At 40.6% G+C, this 16398-nt stretch overlaps 1 protein-coding gene across 2 annotated transcripts in view; it reads right to left on the bottom strand.

The window, feature by feature from the left end:
• HS2ST1 (heparan sulfate 2-O-sulfotransferase 1) overlaps positions 1–16398 on the bottom strand; it is a 91541-nt gene that overhangs the window by 26236 nt on the left and 48907 nt on the right. The gene's annotated exons all lie outside the window — the stretch shown is intronic.

Here is a 16398-nt window from a genome sequence, read left to right on the forward strand (position 1 = left end):
ACCTTTTAACAATGTGGTGTTAAGATACAATGCCTGGGAACTTTAATAATGAAACCTCCATTAAGGGTTAACAAGAGTAAGGGAAGAAATATCTACGAGAAGACTTTTTCCACAGTAAACCCCCCCCACCAGCCAATCTAAAAATAATTGCTACAAAACATCTAGCATTTTGCAATGATAGATGAAATGATACTGCACATAATATGAATTTTACAGAACATTAGCTACTGACCATTCAGGGTTTAGTCAATTAATTGCAAAGAGGAACTGAAATTTAGATAAAACGGATGTTGTGCTTATTTTAATTAAGCCCACTCCCCTGTGTATGATACAACAATGAATGGCTTTGCAAAATCCAATTAGATATATTAATTGCAAGTCTGATAAGAATAGAAGTGGAAGCAGCTTACGACACGATCATCTTTTTTTTAAAAAAAAAAAAAGGTGCAGAATGCCAATCTTGAATACAAAAACGTAGCAGAACAGAAGTGAACAAAGCAGGAGAGGCAACTGCAATCCTTGAACTGAACAGCAGATAAAACTGGGACAGCACACACTTCAGCGCAAGTCCACAACATCTTTCCATGTAATTGCTAACTGACCTTACCCCACAGCATAGCCAGTAGTTGAATTAAGTGCCCTTTCTAAATGTATGCTGAGCTGGTCGCTGCTGTCTGGCCTGAAAGCAGACTGCCTTGCCTTAGTACTACTAATATAGTGGAACCTTGGGCTACAGATGCTTCAGGTTACAGACGCCACTAACCCAGAAATAGTACCTCGGGTTAAGAACTTTGCTTCAGGATGAGAACAGAAATTGCGCAGCAGTGGTGCGGCCGCAGCAGGAGGCCCCATTAGCTAAAGTGGTAACTCAGGTTAAGGGCAGTTTCAGGTTAAGAACGGACCTCCGGAACAAATTAAGTTCATAACCCGAGGTACCACTGTACTTGTTGCTGTCCAGCCATGCAACTCAAACTCAACATAGCCAAACCGATTAATGCTCTCTCTCTCAGTTGCCTTCATTTCACGGCCACCATGCTTATAATAATAATCCCTCCAACTATTTCACATTCATTTAGCAAACAAGGTGTACACAACAACTCTACTTTTCTATGTACGGGTGCTTTGTTTGAAGCTTAGCAGCAGAACCACGGAGAAATGGAATGCTTGAGGTATTAGGGACATGCCCATGGCTAGTTTGCAAGCAGGAAAAAGAGGAAGCATTGCCTTTCTGTATTCATTTCCTCTTTAGGTGCCCTGTCACATGTTCAACTATGTATTTTTACTGTGTGCACACAACCCTGGCCTCTCATGAAAGGGCTGAATGAAAACATGAGGAGCTAACAAACAAAGCATATAGGTTTTGCAAACTAAAAGGTAGGACTAGGCAACAGAGGCCTTTCTTGAAAATGAGGGGGGCGTGCAACAGACACAACTAAACATATGCAGCTAAATGCTCGATTACCTGATATGTTCAACATTCAAAATGTTGGAAGACACAAAGTAAACCAACACACAAACATGTCCATCATCATAATCCAGCAGGGTCCACAATATAAAATTAAATTCCAAAGGTTGAATTCTGGGCATTTTTTATGACCACCAGATGCTCAGACGACCAGCTGTCTTTCTTTGTCCTGCCCTTCCTGCCAGGTTTGCTCAACTCTTCCTGCAGCATTATATGCAAATTATTTAATTAGCTAACTGGCATAGTTGTCAAGAATATGCATAGGTTCATTCTTGATGTTAATTCAGCGCTACTGAATGATGTCAGACTCTCAAATCCTTGCAACTAAAAGCCTATAAAGAAACACTAGGAAGAGCCAGAGCAGACTCCAACCACACTGTCTCAATATTCAGCTTGGCTCTATTCCATTTACAGGCTCCAAGCATATGAGATTAAAATATTCCTTCCCTCAAATTAAGGAGAAAAGGGCTAGATCAGACAATAAGAACTTGAGATATCCTAATTAATAGTTACCTGTACAACTTCATATCTGTTCCCTTAGGGTATATGGATTATGATAGGGTCTAATTACATGTGGGCCTTTTCTCTCCGTTACAGGATTTATCAGCATTTCAAACTAGGATATTCAGATTAACAGAAAAGGCTTTTCACTTAAGCTAAAAAGATGTAATTGATACAAGCATGGGGAAGTAAAACACACTCTCTATAGGTCAGAAACCCTGGTACTTGGTTGTTGTCTTTAGCCTAATCTTTTGTCTTCCTGTCCTGTGCACACATATAAGCACACTGTTCATCTCCCTCCTTGGTTTCATACCTGTATGTTTATCCAAGATTTTACAGGTGAGTTAGGGCTGTCAGGACCTCAACATCTCTTGGATTTGTGTTAATAAATTCCACTTTGGCTTGTGCCAAAACTTCTCACCTCATGATTCCAGCCCTTTCCAACATCACAACATCTAATATTCAAAATCATACACTGTTTAGTGGAATGCAAAAATCACAAGACCATGCAATCACACACAACTTGGTCCATTCACCTAAACAAGGATTTGTTGGATCAATCAGGGAGGCGGGTCTAGTACCATCTAGTCTAACATGCGGTCTCCAACAGCCATCATTCATATTCCTCTGGAAACTCATAAGCAAGATATTAACTTATATGATTATGATGATTTCCCATATTCAGCATCTCGCCACCAGAGCAGAATATATAGGCTCTATACCCACTGAAAGACTTAAGTCTTTGTAAATCTGTCCATTCTTTAAGCCAGCTATATTTATGGCTGTCACACATGACATTTCTCAATGAAATTCCAGGTTTTCAAAAATGCTGAGCAAAAAAGCCCCTTCCCTCTTGGGTATGAATGTATTTTATTGAAGGCAACCACACAACTATGCATAGATCTTGTGCTATTGAATGGGATTACAGCAAACAGAGAAGGGGAGGGGAGAAAAGAGGAAGCTGGTGTTACCGAATATGGCTGGCAAGTAGGCACAGCTTGAAAATTTCCCTATGGCAAGCCAGATGGACATGAAATTGCTTTTAGAACTATTGGCGTTTTTTCTCAGTTTGACTATAGAAGCTCTGGTCGTACATTTAACCAAACTGGTATATCTGGGGACTTGGTGTTGGAAGGCTGAGGCTCAGGGTGAAAAACAGCCACACACCTGTGGTAGCTGCCCTCAAGCAACTAGGCAAGGTCCAATTCTCTTACATGGCTCAACAGAGCTGCGTGCTCTTTAAGATCAGGTTGCAAAAGACGACCTGCAATATTTAGATGGGTACACACCCTACCCTTCCCTGTCTCTTGAAAAGTGGAAAGACAGCTTCTTGTTTTTAAAGAGGGGAGCTAGGTTCCGAAGGAAGTTTGTAAAACCCTTCCTACCACCTATTTATGCGGGGGGGGGGGGGGGACAGCTTTACACACTACCCTCAAAATACAACAGTGTATTAAAAATCAGCCCTGTGTTCTGAAAACCGTTGAAGGAAAAATACGCTATCTTCTCTCCCTACCCTCCAAGTTCTAAAGAGGAGGAAACAGCTTTGGCACTCCCTTCCAAAAACTGCTAATGAGACCCGCTCCAGCTGTAGACCAAAGAGCAGGAAGGAATAAAGGACATCCTACAGCTGTCAGAAAGCTCCTCTATTTCAGGGACAGCTTCACCAGGGAGTCAGTATGCAAGGTAAATTGCATTTGTTATCATTATTTGTATTCCACCTATCAGGATGCAAACCCTTCCAAGGTGGATTGCAAATAAAATCAAAACATATTAATAAAATCACAAGAAGACAGTATTAAAATGTAACAAGTCCTTAAAATCTATCCCATGGAGCTGTTGGTATCAGTCCGCCCAGGTGCTGTGGGGTGACAGTCCAGCTGCAGCAGGTCCTGAGGTGTTGGGCAAAGCTTTATAGCAATAACAGCAGCTAATAGGGCTGAGCGAGGTCCGATTTTTAACATCGTGATATTTCACCAGCTACACATCACGATATACCAATATATCATGATGTCTGAAATGAGGCAAACGGGGTAACGTCCTGGCAATGGCTACTACTTAGGGGTCTAAAACTGATACATTTTTACTAACATATTGTTACAGCTGTTATTTTATAGTACAGAGCAACAGGGGCAGCAGGAATCATGAGAGAAGTGATGACCTGCTTTGCGGTTTTCCCCATATCACATTTTTTTACATAGCACATGTACATATACATTGTGATTCACAATATATCACCATGCCAAATATTATAAAACAATTATCACGATGTGGACTTCAAATCAATTTTGGGCTATATATTGATACATCGCCAGCCCTAGCAGCTAACCCCAACTGCTCTCTCCTTGTCTCTGGCGGGCATTGCTTAAGCAAGTGAGGCAAGGGATGGCTAATGATTAAAAGAAACAAAACATTTTTATGGTATTTTAAGCAAACAAACAAACAAAAAGGAAGAAAATTCTGCTGCTTCTGTAACAACAATATTTCCTTCAGAAAGTGGAATGACTTTTAATTCACAGACAAATACTTTGCAGAACCATGCTGAGTTTTGGATGAAAAAATGCTGGACTGGCTGAGAGGTAATGAGAAGAAACCCTTGGCATTATCAGCTTCTCTAGTGATGATGTTGGTTTCCACTTCATTCTGCCTATGGATTCAAATTATTACACACAGCAATCACAGCTGGGTTAACTTTCAAACAATCCCTGCCAAAGGATCACAATTTAAGATATTGTCTACAAAGAACAAGAGGGGAGGAGCAGGATAACAGTTCTAAATCTAAAGATGATAGAAAAAAATCCTGAGAGCCATGCATTTCAAATAATATGTATGTGAAGGAGATATTTATTCCTAAATCATAAAAACCATGTGCCAGATACAAGTGGGCAGTAGATCCTAGAAGAATTCCATCAAACACTAGGCAATGATATATGAAAATATGTGAATGAACTACCAAAGGCAGATTTAAATCACCTCTATTTGGTTATTCATTTGTTTTCTAAAGGAAAAAGGAAAAAAGATAGCAGAAGATGAACAGGAAGAGAATGCTTGAAAAGGAGGAAGCTAAGAAAAATTGGAGGACATAATATGTAGTTCAAACAATGTGAAATAGATGGTGTGAAACAAAGATCCCCAACGAAACAAAACTTAAGAGTATAGAGGCACAAAGCAGCTCAAAATGAAGGGACTGAAATGTTAATAGCTCAAGCTGAATGAGAGAAGATAATTTACCGTAAACAACCAAAGGACAGAACTGTGAAGAATAATGTAGTTGAGACAATAAGCGAAAAAGCACACACAGACACACATAGTTAATTGTAGGAAGTGAAAAGGGGGAAATAGATGCGGTGAGAAACAAGTGGTTTAATTGTTCACAATGTTGCTGTAAACTTTGAAGGAGGGGGGCTTCATATAGTCTCTTAAAGAAAAAGGACTAAATGGTCAACTCAAAGTCATAGCCAAAGATTGTGAACAGGAACAATCAACACTGCAGTAGCAGTCTCTAAAATAATGCTGGCAAAGGAGCAGTGTTCAAAACTCCCATTGTTCAAGGCACATTTTGCGACAGGGAATTTCAACAGCACGACAGGGAATTTCAACAGCACGACAGGGAATTTCAACAGCGTGAGCCATTTCTGAGCTCTGGGCCCAGTACTGCACCTAAGATTTCAGGAGGACCTTTTTCTGCCTCCCAACTTTCAGCTACTCTCCAAAGACTGGAGAAGGGACACCATAAGAATATTAGGGGAGGGGAAGGACTAGACCCTGTGAAAATGAACATAAGATTTTAGCTGCAGCTCATTCATTTTCAGCTTTGTATTCTTGCTATTAAAAAGTGTGCCTGGAAATTCTGTTGTTGCGTCCATACCCTCTGTTTAAGGTGCCATTTAGCTCCTAGTTTTCATATATCAAACACTGCAAAGAAGTAGAAAATAAGCTGAGTACCAAATGTCTTGAAGTGACAGCAAAACTTTGGACCGTTATCCCCATGAAATAGGTGATACGGGTGAGCAAAGTCCAGCTTATGTCAAAGTAGTCAAGGTTTGTGTATAAGAACAATGAACATTCCCAAATGCCCCATTCCCGATAGTGTAACTAGTTACAAGAAAGCTACCCAGACTTCACACTTCTTGGCAGCCTAGGCAGCCCTCTCAGGAGAAGACTTTCAGGAAAGCTACTCAGCTTGCAGGACAGAACAGCTGACACAGCAGCTTTCAGATTCAGCAACCTCCTTTTCTCAGCTAGAGCAATGTACACAGTGTACAAGCTGCAAGTGTTGATTTTCCTGCGTAGGAAAACAATCTGTTCAGTGTGTGCAGGTGCTCCCTGAGTTTGAGACATTTCTAACTATGTCACAGTTTCCCTAATGTAAAGCTATTCTTCTGCAGCCTGTGAGATGTCCCACTAACTAAGCTATCTTCAAGACGACGGAGCAGGGTTTAAAATTCCCAGGTGCATTTTGCACCTAAGATTCTCGATTTGCGAGCACCTCCAAGAGTCTGCCATTTTTTGTGCCTGGCTGACACTCAAGGATTACTGAAACGTACATGCTTTGAAGCCTCAAAGTATATGTTAAGGATAGACAATATGTTAAGGAGTTTAACAATAAAGAGTAGAGTGTTTTGAAAACTGAAGTATGGTACCAATATTTTTCTTGTAAACACCAAATTAAACATGCATTAACAATTTCTGCTAAAAATGTGATATTAACAATGTGTCACTTACATGAATTGCGTATTAGTTCATGCTTATCAAAATAATAAATAAAAAGTGTTGCCGACCCACCCTCCCCGGTGGCTATTAGGCATTTTGTTTTGGCGCCCACAACCCAGGTCCCAGGACGGGGTGAGCTCCCGTTGCTTGGTCCCTGCTCCTGCCAACCTAGCAGTTCGAAAGCACGTAAACGACGTTTCCGTGAGCTGCTCTGGTTCACCAGAAGCGGCTTAGTCATGCTGGCCACATGACCTGGAAGCTGTACGCCGGTTCACTCGGCCAATAAAGCGAGATGTGTGCCGCAATCCCAGAGTCAGCCACGACTGGACCTAATGGTCAGGGGTCCCTTTACCCTTTACCTTTTCTACCCCAGTTTCTAACACTGCTACGGAGTACTTTTTTGCACCACAAAGCGGAAAAGGGTTGGATTATCAAGTGCAAAAATGCAGATTTATATTATCAGCTTTCATTGGGCACTTCAGTAAACTCCCTACTCCCCCCACCCCAGTTGCAGACCACATTCCCGCTGAAGTGATATGATGAAGGCCACCTAATGATGGGGTCAAAGCCATTTGTGACTGGGGTCAGACCAAAATACCAAAGAGACACCCCTTTGGTATGTTTTTCCTCTTCCTTTCTTGGGCATCCCCTTTAACCTCATTTGCCCTTCTTGGCACCTGTATAAAATTTTGTTGAGTACCCTAGGTAGCCCTGGGGCCAGAGGGTTGCCTAACATTATGTGAACTATTAGTTATTTAAGGAGAGCATAACCTTTTGAAGTTGGATTGTGAAATTTTCCAGATTTTAAAGATGCTGAGTACTAAATTACTAATATTTTTCTCACTACTTCTGATGAGATGCGTTAAGCTGGTAAATAGAATTTAAAATATTCCAGAATACATCGGAATATTTTACTTGTATTATTCAGAAACATCCATCAAATTGGAAGTTATTTAGCAGGTCGGGGTTCTTTTGCAATTGGAACAATAAAAATTTTCAACTCAAGGATATGTTTTTAAAGTAAGATGCAACTAGAGAGGAAACACACATTCAAAGGGCACGTGGTAATCCCTGGAATCAATCATTAGGCTTTCAGTCAGCCCAAGTGACTCCTAAAACTGTTGGAAGAGCCATACTAAATAAAAAGATTGCAAAAACCCAGCACTGTTAATACATCTGGCCTGTGACGCTAGTGCTATAAAAGTATAGTTTTGTCTGCAGAGCACGTAACAAACTTAAGCGCTTATATCTTTCTACATGAATTAGAAACGATTCTGTTAGGATCAAAAATCCAGCCAATTCATTAATCAGAGTGCAACGGACATTTGGTAGGATGAAAAAAGCCCTTGTTTCAAATTCTCCAAACTTCATCTGGGTGTGTTAGTATGTGGCATAACTCAAATAAAAGCAGTATTTTGCTTCACTTAAAAAAAGACTGCTCCTTTCAAAGACCTACTTACAAAAAAAAATCTTATAAAGATATAATCTGCAGCTCAGAGTAGAGATGGATTTATGATAAAGATGATGAGATTACAGCTATTTCCAGGTCTATGAGCTTTATGCAATTTAGACTAAAGGATCACATTTGCTACACCACAACCCTCAAAATAAAACATTTTTTTAAAAAAATATACATGAAATTGGAACAAAAAACCCTCAGAAAGCCATTCAGATGTAATCCAAGTTCCAATGCAAAAAAATGATCATGTGGCAAGTTATTTTTTTCTCTCCTTTTGCAGTCATTAGGATTCAGTTTTTAATTTCTATTCCACTGCATGATTTCCATGCATTGGCCTCATTCAGCTCTGTGCTAGCTTAATTTGAATCTGAAAAACAGTGGATTGCATAAGAGACGTGTACAGACCTCTCTCATTCTTTACAATGGCCTCTTGGGTGTTGCATCTACCTTGGTGGCAGAAGGAAGGGTTGAGTGTATAAAACACCGTATTAAGATAAATGGGACCGACTTTGCACATAGGCACTATGCTCATCCCAGACAGGACTAAAGCAATGCCATTTAAAATTGTATCTGCTCTTCCGCACCGTGTGTGTCTAAAATGCACTTAGATTCGTGCACATTTTGGCAGTAATTTAGTATTTTTGAGTCTATTTTGTCCACAAAGGGACCATTTTGTAGTTTGTAGTAATGTCCTAGAAATGTGAAGTGCTTGTTTCTGATGCTGCTATGAGATTTCAGTTAGAGTTCAATTTCTTGGATACAAAAGCTGCAACGTATAGACTAGAAAGAAGATTAGAACACACAACCACATAGGATCAAATTCACATAGATTATAATGTGGACCTTCCCTAAAAGTCCTAGTGGCCATAACTAGATTATTAACAAAACTAGCTCTAGCTCACCTTAATTGTTTTGCATTCTTTATAGCTAGGAAATACCCAGAATACCGCAGATGATAGCAGTGTCTAAGCAGAAATCGTCTAAGTGTCTGGGAAAATCCAGACATATGGCAACTTCCCCTAAAAACAGCTCGAAAAAGTCCATGTTTAAAATATGGCAACCCTAGGGGAGGTATGAGAAGCACATGCAACAGTAATACTGGCAGTTTAAAAACAGTACAATGCCATGGCAGACGTATAAGCTGCTGCAAGTCCACTGCTGGCGACAGCCACGATGGGATGGAAAATGGTTGGCAAGGCTGACTTCTCTGAAGAGTTATTTGCATGAATGCCGTAAATAATTGGTTGGAAAGTGCCCTCTGCTCATGGAAAAGCTATTTTATATTGTGAACTGGAGTACTGTGCAAGAAAGGTGAAGCTAAATCCAAGTGTGTTCATCCACTTGCAGAAAAGAATGGGCAGATTCTTCTACGGAGCCTCTTAGCATTGAGCCAACTTTTACGCTACCACTTGTACAAGTGTCTGTGAGCAGCTATTTCCCTTCTGTTCATGATTCGTTGGATACAACCCCATGTAATTAAGCACTATCAAGAAACAAAACTGCCCTGGATCACATTAACAGCCAAACCCACTAGCAGCTAGTCTTCTACACTTAATTCTAGTATGCCCCTCCACCGAAGACATTAATGACTATTGTAGCCACTTTGCTATAAATAGCATTAGACTAATGAACCAGTATTTACTAACAATGTCCAAAGTGTTTATTTTCTCCAACAGCGAGTAAAAACATCTTTAGACGAGAGAGCAAATAGCATTGCTGATGATAGCCTATGCACAACAGAATTATTTCCACACTCCAGCAATCACACCTGGTGCTCTGTTCGACTGGTAAGCAAAGTCAGCTAAGACAACTCCAGCTGGGCCTCGATAACATTAAATACAATCTAATGCAGCAGCTGTCTGAAAATTAGAGCTACTGATGCTGAAAACCTGCTAGGGTTTCATTAGCATCACATAATCCTTTTCAGGAATTCTACAATTTCTAAGATTGTATGAGCATACTGCACCCTACGGAATACACACACTGTACACTGGAAACCTCAAAAGGTTTAGCTTGCCATACTAAAATAAGACCGTTATGCAATGCTGAAGTCTGCTACTCTTAGTGATGTACGGCACCTTAATTTGAGCATCCTGTCCTGCAAGACGCATGGAGTTCCAGATTACATGGGGGTGAGCGAAGGGGGTTGCAGATTCCTGTGAAGCAGTGTTCACCAAACCTGGGTCTCCAGCTGTTTTGGGACCAAAACTCCCATCACCCTTAGCTAGCAGGACCAGTGGTCAGAGATGATGGGAATTGTAGTCCAAAACCAAGTTTGGGAAGCACACTGCTATAAAGGTTCATTCAGTGGTCATCCATACATACACAATCCCATGTGTGTGAATGCGCAGAGGCATGGAACCTTCTTCGGTTCTAGGCTTGGGTGGGGAGCCCAAATATAGGCCTACTAGGGTATAGTATAAAAAGGTAAAAGACCCCTGGACGGTTAAATCCAGTCAAAGGCGACAATGGGGTGCGGCGCTCATCTCGCTTCAGGGCAAGGGAGCCCACGTTTATCTGCAGACTACTTTTCCAGGTCATGTGGTCAGCATGACTAAACTACATCTGGCGCAACAGGACACCATAATGGAAGCCAGAGTGCACAGAAACGACATCCACCTTCCTGCCACAGTGGTACCTATTTATCTACTTGCACTGGTGTGCTTTCGAACTGCTAGGTTGGCAGAAGCTGGGCAGAGCAAGGGGAGCTCACTCCGTCACGCAGATTCAAACCGCCAACCTTCCGATCGGCAAGCCCAAGGGGTTCAGGAGTTTAGGCCACAATGCCACCCACATCCCTTTATAGGCCTGCTATACTCCCATCATCCCCTATGGCTGACCATGCCAGCTGGGCTGGTGCAGGTAGAGTCCACAAATATCTAGAAGGCCACAAATCCTCCACCCTTACTCTAAGAGGAAGGTATATCCACCCTCCCCTTCAGGTCTTCTTGCTCAGTTATTTTCCTCGCTGCTGTGCAATCAGAAAGACAATGCTGTGATATTACAGAAACAGCAACTAATTCCATATTTGACAGTTTCATTTACATACACTATATAGGCACTACCGCCATGCAATCTAATACATAACTCCCAAACTACTTATTTACTGAGGGCTTCTGACAAGGACATTAACATTTAACAACATATAGCGTCTGTGGTGAGGGTTTTTTGCCATGTGGGAGTGTGTATGTTAATGACTGGGGGAAGCTGCTTTCCATTCTTGCTGATGTATATGTCTCACGGCAGGAAGGTTGACTCTTGGGAAGGGCAACTGAAAGCACTAAGCATGGTCACTGGATGAAAGGCTGCAATGCTACACCAAGAGCGGCTACCTGGTGAACCTTTCCTGACAATTGTGCAATGAATGTGCGGAAGCAATGTTCCTCTCAGCAGCACGCTGTATGTTTGCATTGAAGCCACGCTAGAAATTGCAAGTGGGGCTTTAGAGTTTCGTAGATCTTCAGCCCAAAGAGCATATGAGCCAGCTGCATGCAGAGGATTCATTGCATAGAGAAAACTTGGCTGGGAGAGCATTACTCACCACAGGCAACCAGGCCAGCTGCTAAATCAGAAGCCAGGATTTGTAACATTTTACATTCGGGAGGGAGGTGCTCTATGAATTGTTCTTAGCAATGATTACCTAATGTTAACCATATGCAAACAGGTTATCCTACTTCCCAATTTCAGAAATAAAAAGCAAGCTATAAAGGTTTATTTCTTTTCATTTTAAATATTTTTATTGATATGTTAACAAGCACAAACACAGGAATAAAAAAATGCTACAAAGATTTCTAAAATATTCACTGTTTCCTTATTACCAAATGATGCTTTTTGATCTGTAAGACACATTTTTGGTCAACTTAGGAAATGCAGTTTATCTGAAAGCTCTTTTTAGGCACATATTTCATACTGGAAAATTCTATAGACATGAAACTGTACCATTCTTTCCCTGTGGCTTTTTAGAAGCATAGTAACAGCCTATCACAAACTCATTTATACACTTCTTGTTCTTTTCTTCTCCTCCTGTCATTACTGCTTCTTTATTTTTTTCTGTTCAAAGTGACTGCAATGGCTGTTTGCTATAAAGCTGCTGGATTCTCTCAGCTCAGCCAGAATCAAGCCAATACTATATTTTCTAACAGAAATGCCATCATACCCAGAATCTCAGATGAACCTGATCAAAAGAATAATTAGCGGTGAGGAAGGAGCTCTCCAAAACGTTACTGTATCTCACACTGACAAGATGTAAAGTCTCACAGGACGAGAGATTGTTTTTTGACAAACGGACAGTGCCCAAAGAGGGAAAGGATTTAAAGAGCAATACTCTAGGTATGCAGATGAAATGCATTTGTAAAGGAATGTACTCCAGCTGGTAACAGTGAGTGGATGCTCATAAGAGCTTCTGGGAGTTAATCCAGTTCAGTGCCAGATTAAGCTTCTAATTAAAACAGTCTTCCCTGTCTGCATAAGATAATACTTTTGGCTGAAAACCAGTTCCCTTCTCTCTCTCTCTCTTTCACACACACACACACACACACACACACACACACACACTTGAATACAGCTTGATCAACCAAAGTATCAACATTAAATGTTTCAGCTGTATTTTGGCAGGGGTTGGCAGTATGCTCTATGTCCATGTATGCAGAATTAAACAGACTGAATACAGTGGTACCTCGGGTTACATATGCTTCAGGTTACAGACGCTTCAGGTTACAGACTCCGCTAATCCAGAAATAATACCTCGGGTTAAGAACTTTGCTTCAGGAGAACAGAAATCATGCTCCGGCAGCACGGCAGCAGCAGGAGGCCCAATTAGCTAAAGTGGTGCTTCAGGTTAAGAACAGTTTCAGGTTAAGTACGGACCTCTGGAACGAATTAAGTACTTAACCCTACTGTAAAGACAACCAAACAATGCTAGAGTGCATATTCATGTCTGAATGTGAGGACCTACTTTACTGCTTCCATCACAACCTCAAGCTATGGGTCAGTGGAGTTCTTCAGGATGGTCCGTAGGCTGCTGATGCCTATATCAGCAGATGGAGTCTAGGACACCTCAGAGACCCTATCTGAGGACACTGTAGTGAGAGCTAGATGCCATGGCTGATGCAGCTCTGAGTGAGTTTTCCAATTCTCCTCTGAAATCACTATGCAGATTGTGTCCTGCCTCTGGCCACAACCAGTTTGAGTGTTATAGTCCTGACAGACAAGGTGTTCCCAAACTTCATTCATGTGGTCCTCAGCATGTCCCCATCAAATAGTCATATGGATTTTAATTATCTTTTTATTCCTTCTTTTCTTATATTTTATTTCGCTGTGTTACATTACAATTACAATTTGCTACAACGTGCAGAAAAATCAGTAAGTGGTCCACCAAAACACTCAGCAGTTTTCAAGTCGTTTGGGGTGGGGTGGAGAGTCAGGAAACGACTGTGTTAAGAGCATTGGCATGACCAAGCAAGCCAATCTTCATGTGCTTCTAAGTGTTCGGTTCATTTAAGATTAGACACAATGAATGTCAACTGAATCAACCAAATCAAGAGGTAGCCTTACATACTGCTAAATGAAGGATTGTGCACAGCAGAAAGAGTGACAGTAAATATGCAAATTTAAACAGTGAGACTATGTCAAGATGCCATTCCCATGATATTCTCATACTATGATCTTCTTAAATAAGAGGGAAAGGAGCATAACCTAGGTGCCTCATCATTGCATAAATATCTGCTCCTATTTAGACTTTCTAAATTTAAGGTTTTATTTTATGCAACCGAATTAATCTCTTTCCCACAGCAGGCAAGACAATGAACTCTCACATTAACCCATTTCTAATACAGTTGAGAATCCCCTGCTTTCTACAAGGAAATAATATGTGTGCTACTTATATAAACAAGTGGTTCATATCAGTAGTATTGAGTCATTTAGAAATACTGTCCATAATTTGATTTCACTTCATGGATATGCTGTGGAGAAATGGAAGTGGCAGAATGGGAACGGAACCAAGGTTCATCAAGGGTCATACTCTGAAGGTTAAATTAGGGTGAGGGTGGGGATAAGCTATTTCACATCTCACAATTATAGCAATGTTTTCAGCACAGGCACTTTTTTCGAAGCAGAGCTTGCTTCTCAGCAAAAGGCTTGCCGACCAACATTATTATGACAATTTTGTCGTGATTACACTTCAATCAATACACAATCTCAAATCACAGTCAAACAGAGAAAACCAAAATTTCAGAAGCTTGTTGTGATGACACCTCAACTGCAAGCTGACATGCTGTCATATCAACTGCAGGCAGAGCAACACTGAAAGAAAAGCACAGGGATGGGATGAACTCTGCAGAACACATTCAGGAAAGGTGCCACAAATGACCACTAAAATCTGCCATGACATGACCTGCTACGAACAGGACCACAAAAATGGCCCCCTTTATTATCATGCAAATACTATCTTCCCAAATCCAGCTCTTCCAGATAAAATACCGGTATGCCCCCTCCATTCTCTCTCCCCTTCTCTGAAGCACTGCCTGCAGTCTTCACTAGATAGCAAAAGTGTGTTGTCCCCCAGCAGTGGTTGATATCACAACACGCAATGAAATTTTGTCTTGGTGAGAGAAGGTGACCTTGGGTACAATCTGAAAGTGCAAAGATTTTGAGGAGGTGAGAATGACAACTCCTTTCCTCCCTTTCCAGCTGTGTGTCCTAGAAGCATGCAAATGATTCTGCAGCGCTAAAACAAGAGACACTAAAGTGTTGGATGTATTTCCTAGAAAGGCAAAGAGGTTACCCAAAGAGTACACATCCTGCACAGCTAGGAATGTGTAAGACCAGTCATTTCAGTGGGTATTCTGGCTGTGTGAACAGTAACATATTACGTAACTGAAAGAATTTGAAAAGCATTTCAGATTTCAAAAGAAAATGACAAACAAGCATTTGTCACTTTTCCACCTCAAAAGACTAGAACAGACCTTTAGTTTCAATCTAAGGATCTAAAAAAAATTATAATGTCTGCAGTGAACCTTGCAACCTAAGGATTTAGTTAACTGCCAAAATTTTGACAAGCAATCTACATATACATCTGGTCCAAGTTACAAACATTATTCCAACTGCAAAACACACAGAGAATCTTCTGTGTTTATTAAGCATTCTATTTTTTTATATATATATTTTATTTCTATACTGTCCTTCATCCGAGGATCACAGGGCGGTTTGCGATATACAAACACAAAAATACATTAGCATAGTAACAAAAACAAAACACAATAACCCCACATATTTATTTATTAAATAGATTTTATTCCACAAATGCAACATGAACAAATCATCAGTATCTATTTTTCCCATTGATTGAACAGGATGATGGAGCTCAGAACACACACCAATTAGACCACCAAAATCTACCTATCAGCTAAATGAAATTCTAAATATTGTTATAATATTGATAAATCAACTAATGAACACTTCAGTTTCTGCAACATACAGACTACAAAGTATACTTCTAACGCTAGTTTTTCGTTCTGTTTTTTGAAGCGGCAATAGCACCGGTTTTTAAAACAGTTTTTGAACCTGGAAGCAAACAGCACAGATAGAGCAGATATTATGGAGATGTAAAAGCGTATCAAACTCTACTTCGGTCTTAAATATTTGAACTGCTGGCATTAAGGCGCTTTCACTTATTTTAGAAATAGTTTCAGCTATTTTATCTTTCTTCATATCTGCAAGTTTCACCTCACTTTAAAGAGTCCAAACTATCTTAATGCATACCAATATACTTTGTTGGAATCTACACACATATAAAAATGCTGTGAAAATGCTTTTTAAAAAAAGTTTTGAAAAATACATTGAATTTGGCGTAGCTCACTGTCACCATCTAGTGTCACATTTGTATATTGTGCTTTACAACACATTTAAAACGTTTTATTTGCAGCTGTATTGCTGAGTCCTTTGTTGGTTCATCAGGATTCTTGAGGCTATTTGCAGATGGAGGAATTATAAAACCATAAGTTTGTTTGTTTGTTTTTAAAATTGCTTGTGATCATGTGGTAAATTGGGTGGCAGGAATATCAGGGGCTGCTGGAACCTTTGTGTCGCTCCCCCATGTGATGAAGCGCCAAACTGCAAGTGGCAGGCTTCTTAGGGAAGAACCTCCCAAAATGACTTTGACCATCTGGCTGACCGCTGCGTCTTTCTGAGCCACTGATACTTGCATGAGCAATAAGGTCGTCCAGAGCTCTGGTGTGTTCCTGTATTTTGGCCTGTCCGTTCCTGG

This window comes from Podarcis vaucheri (assembly GCF_965113315.1).
Source record: "Podarcis vaucheri genome assembly, chromosome: 6".
NCBI classification, from domain to species: domain Eukaryota; kingdom Metazoa; phylum Chordata; class Lepidosauria; order Squamata; family Lacertidae; genus Podarcis; species Podarcis vaucheri.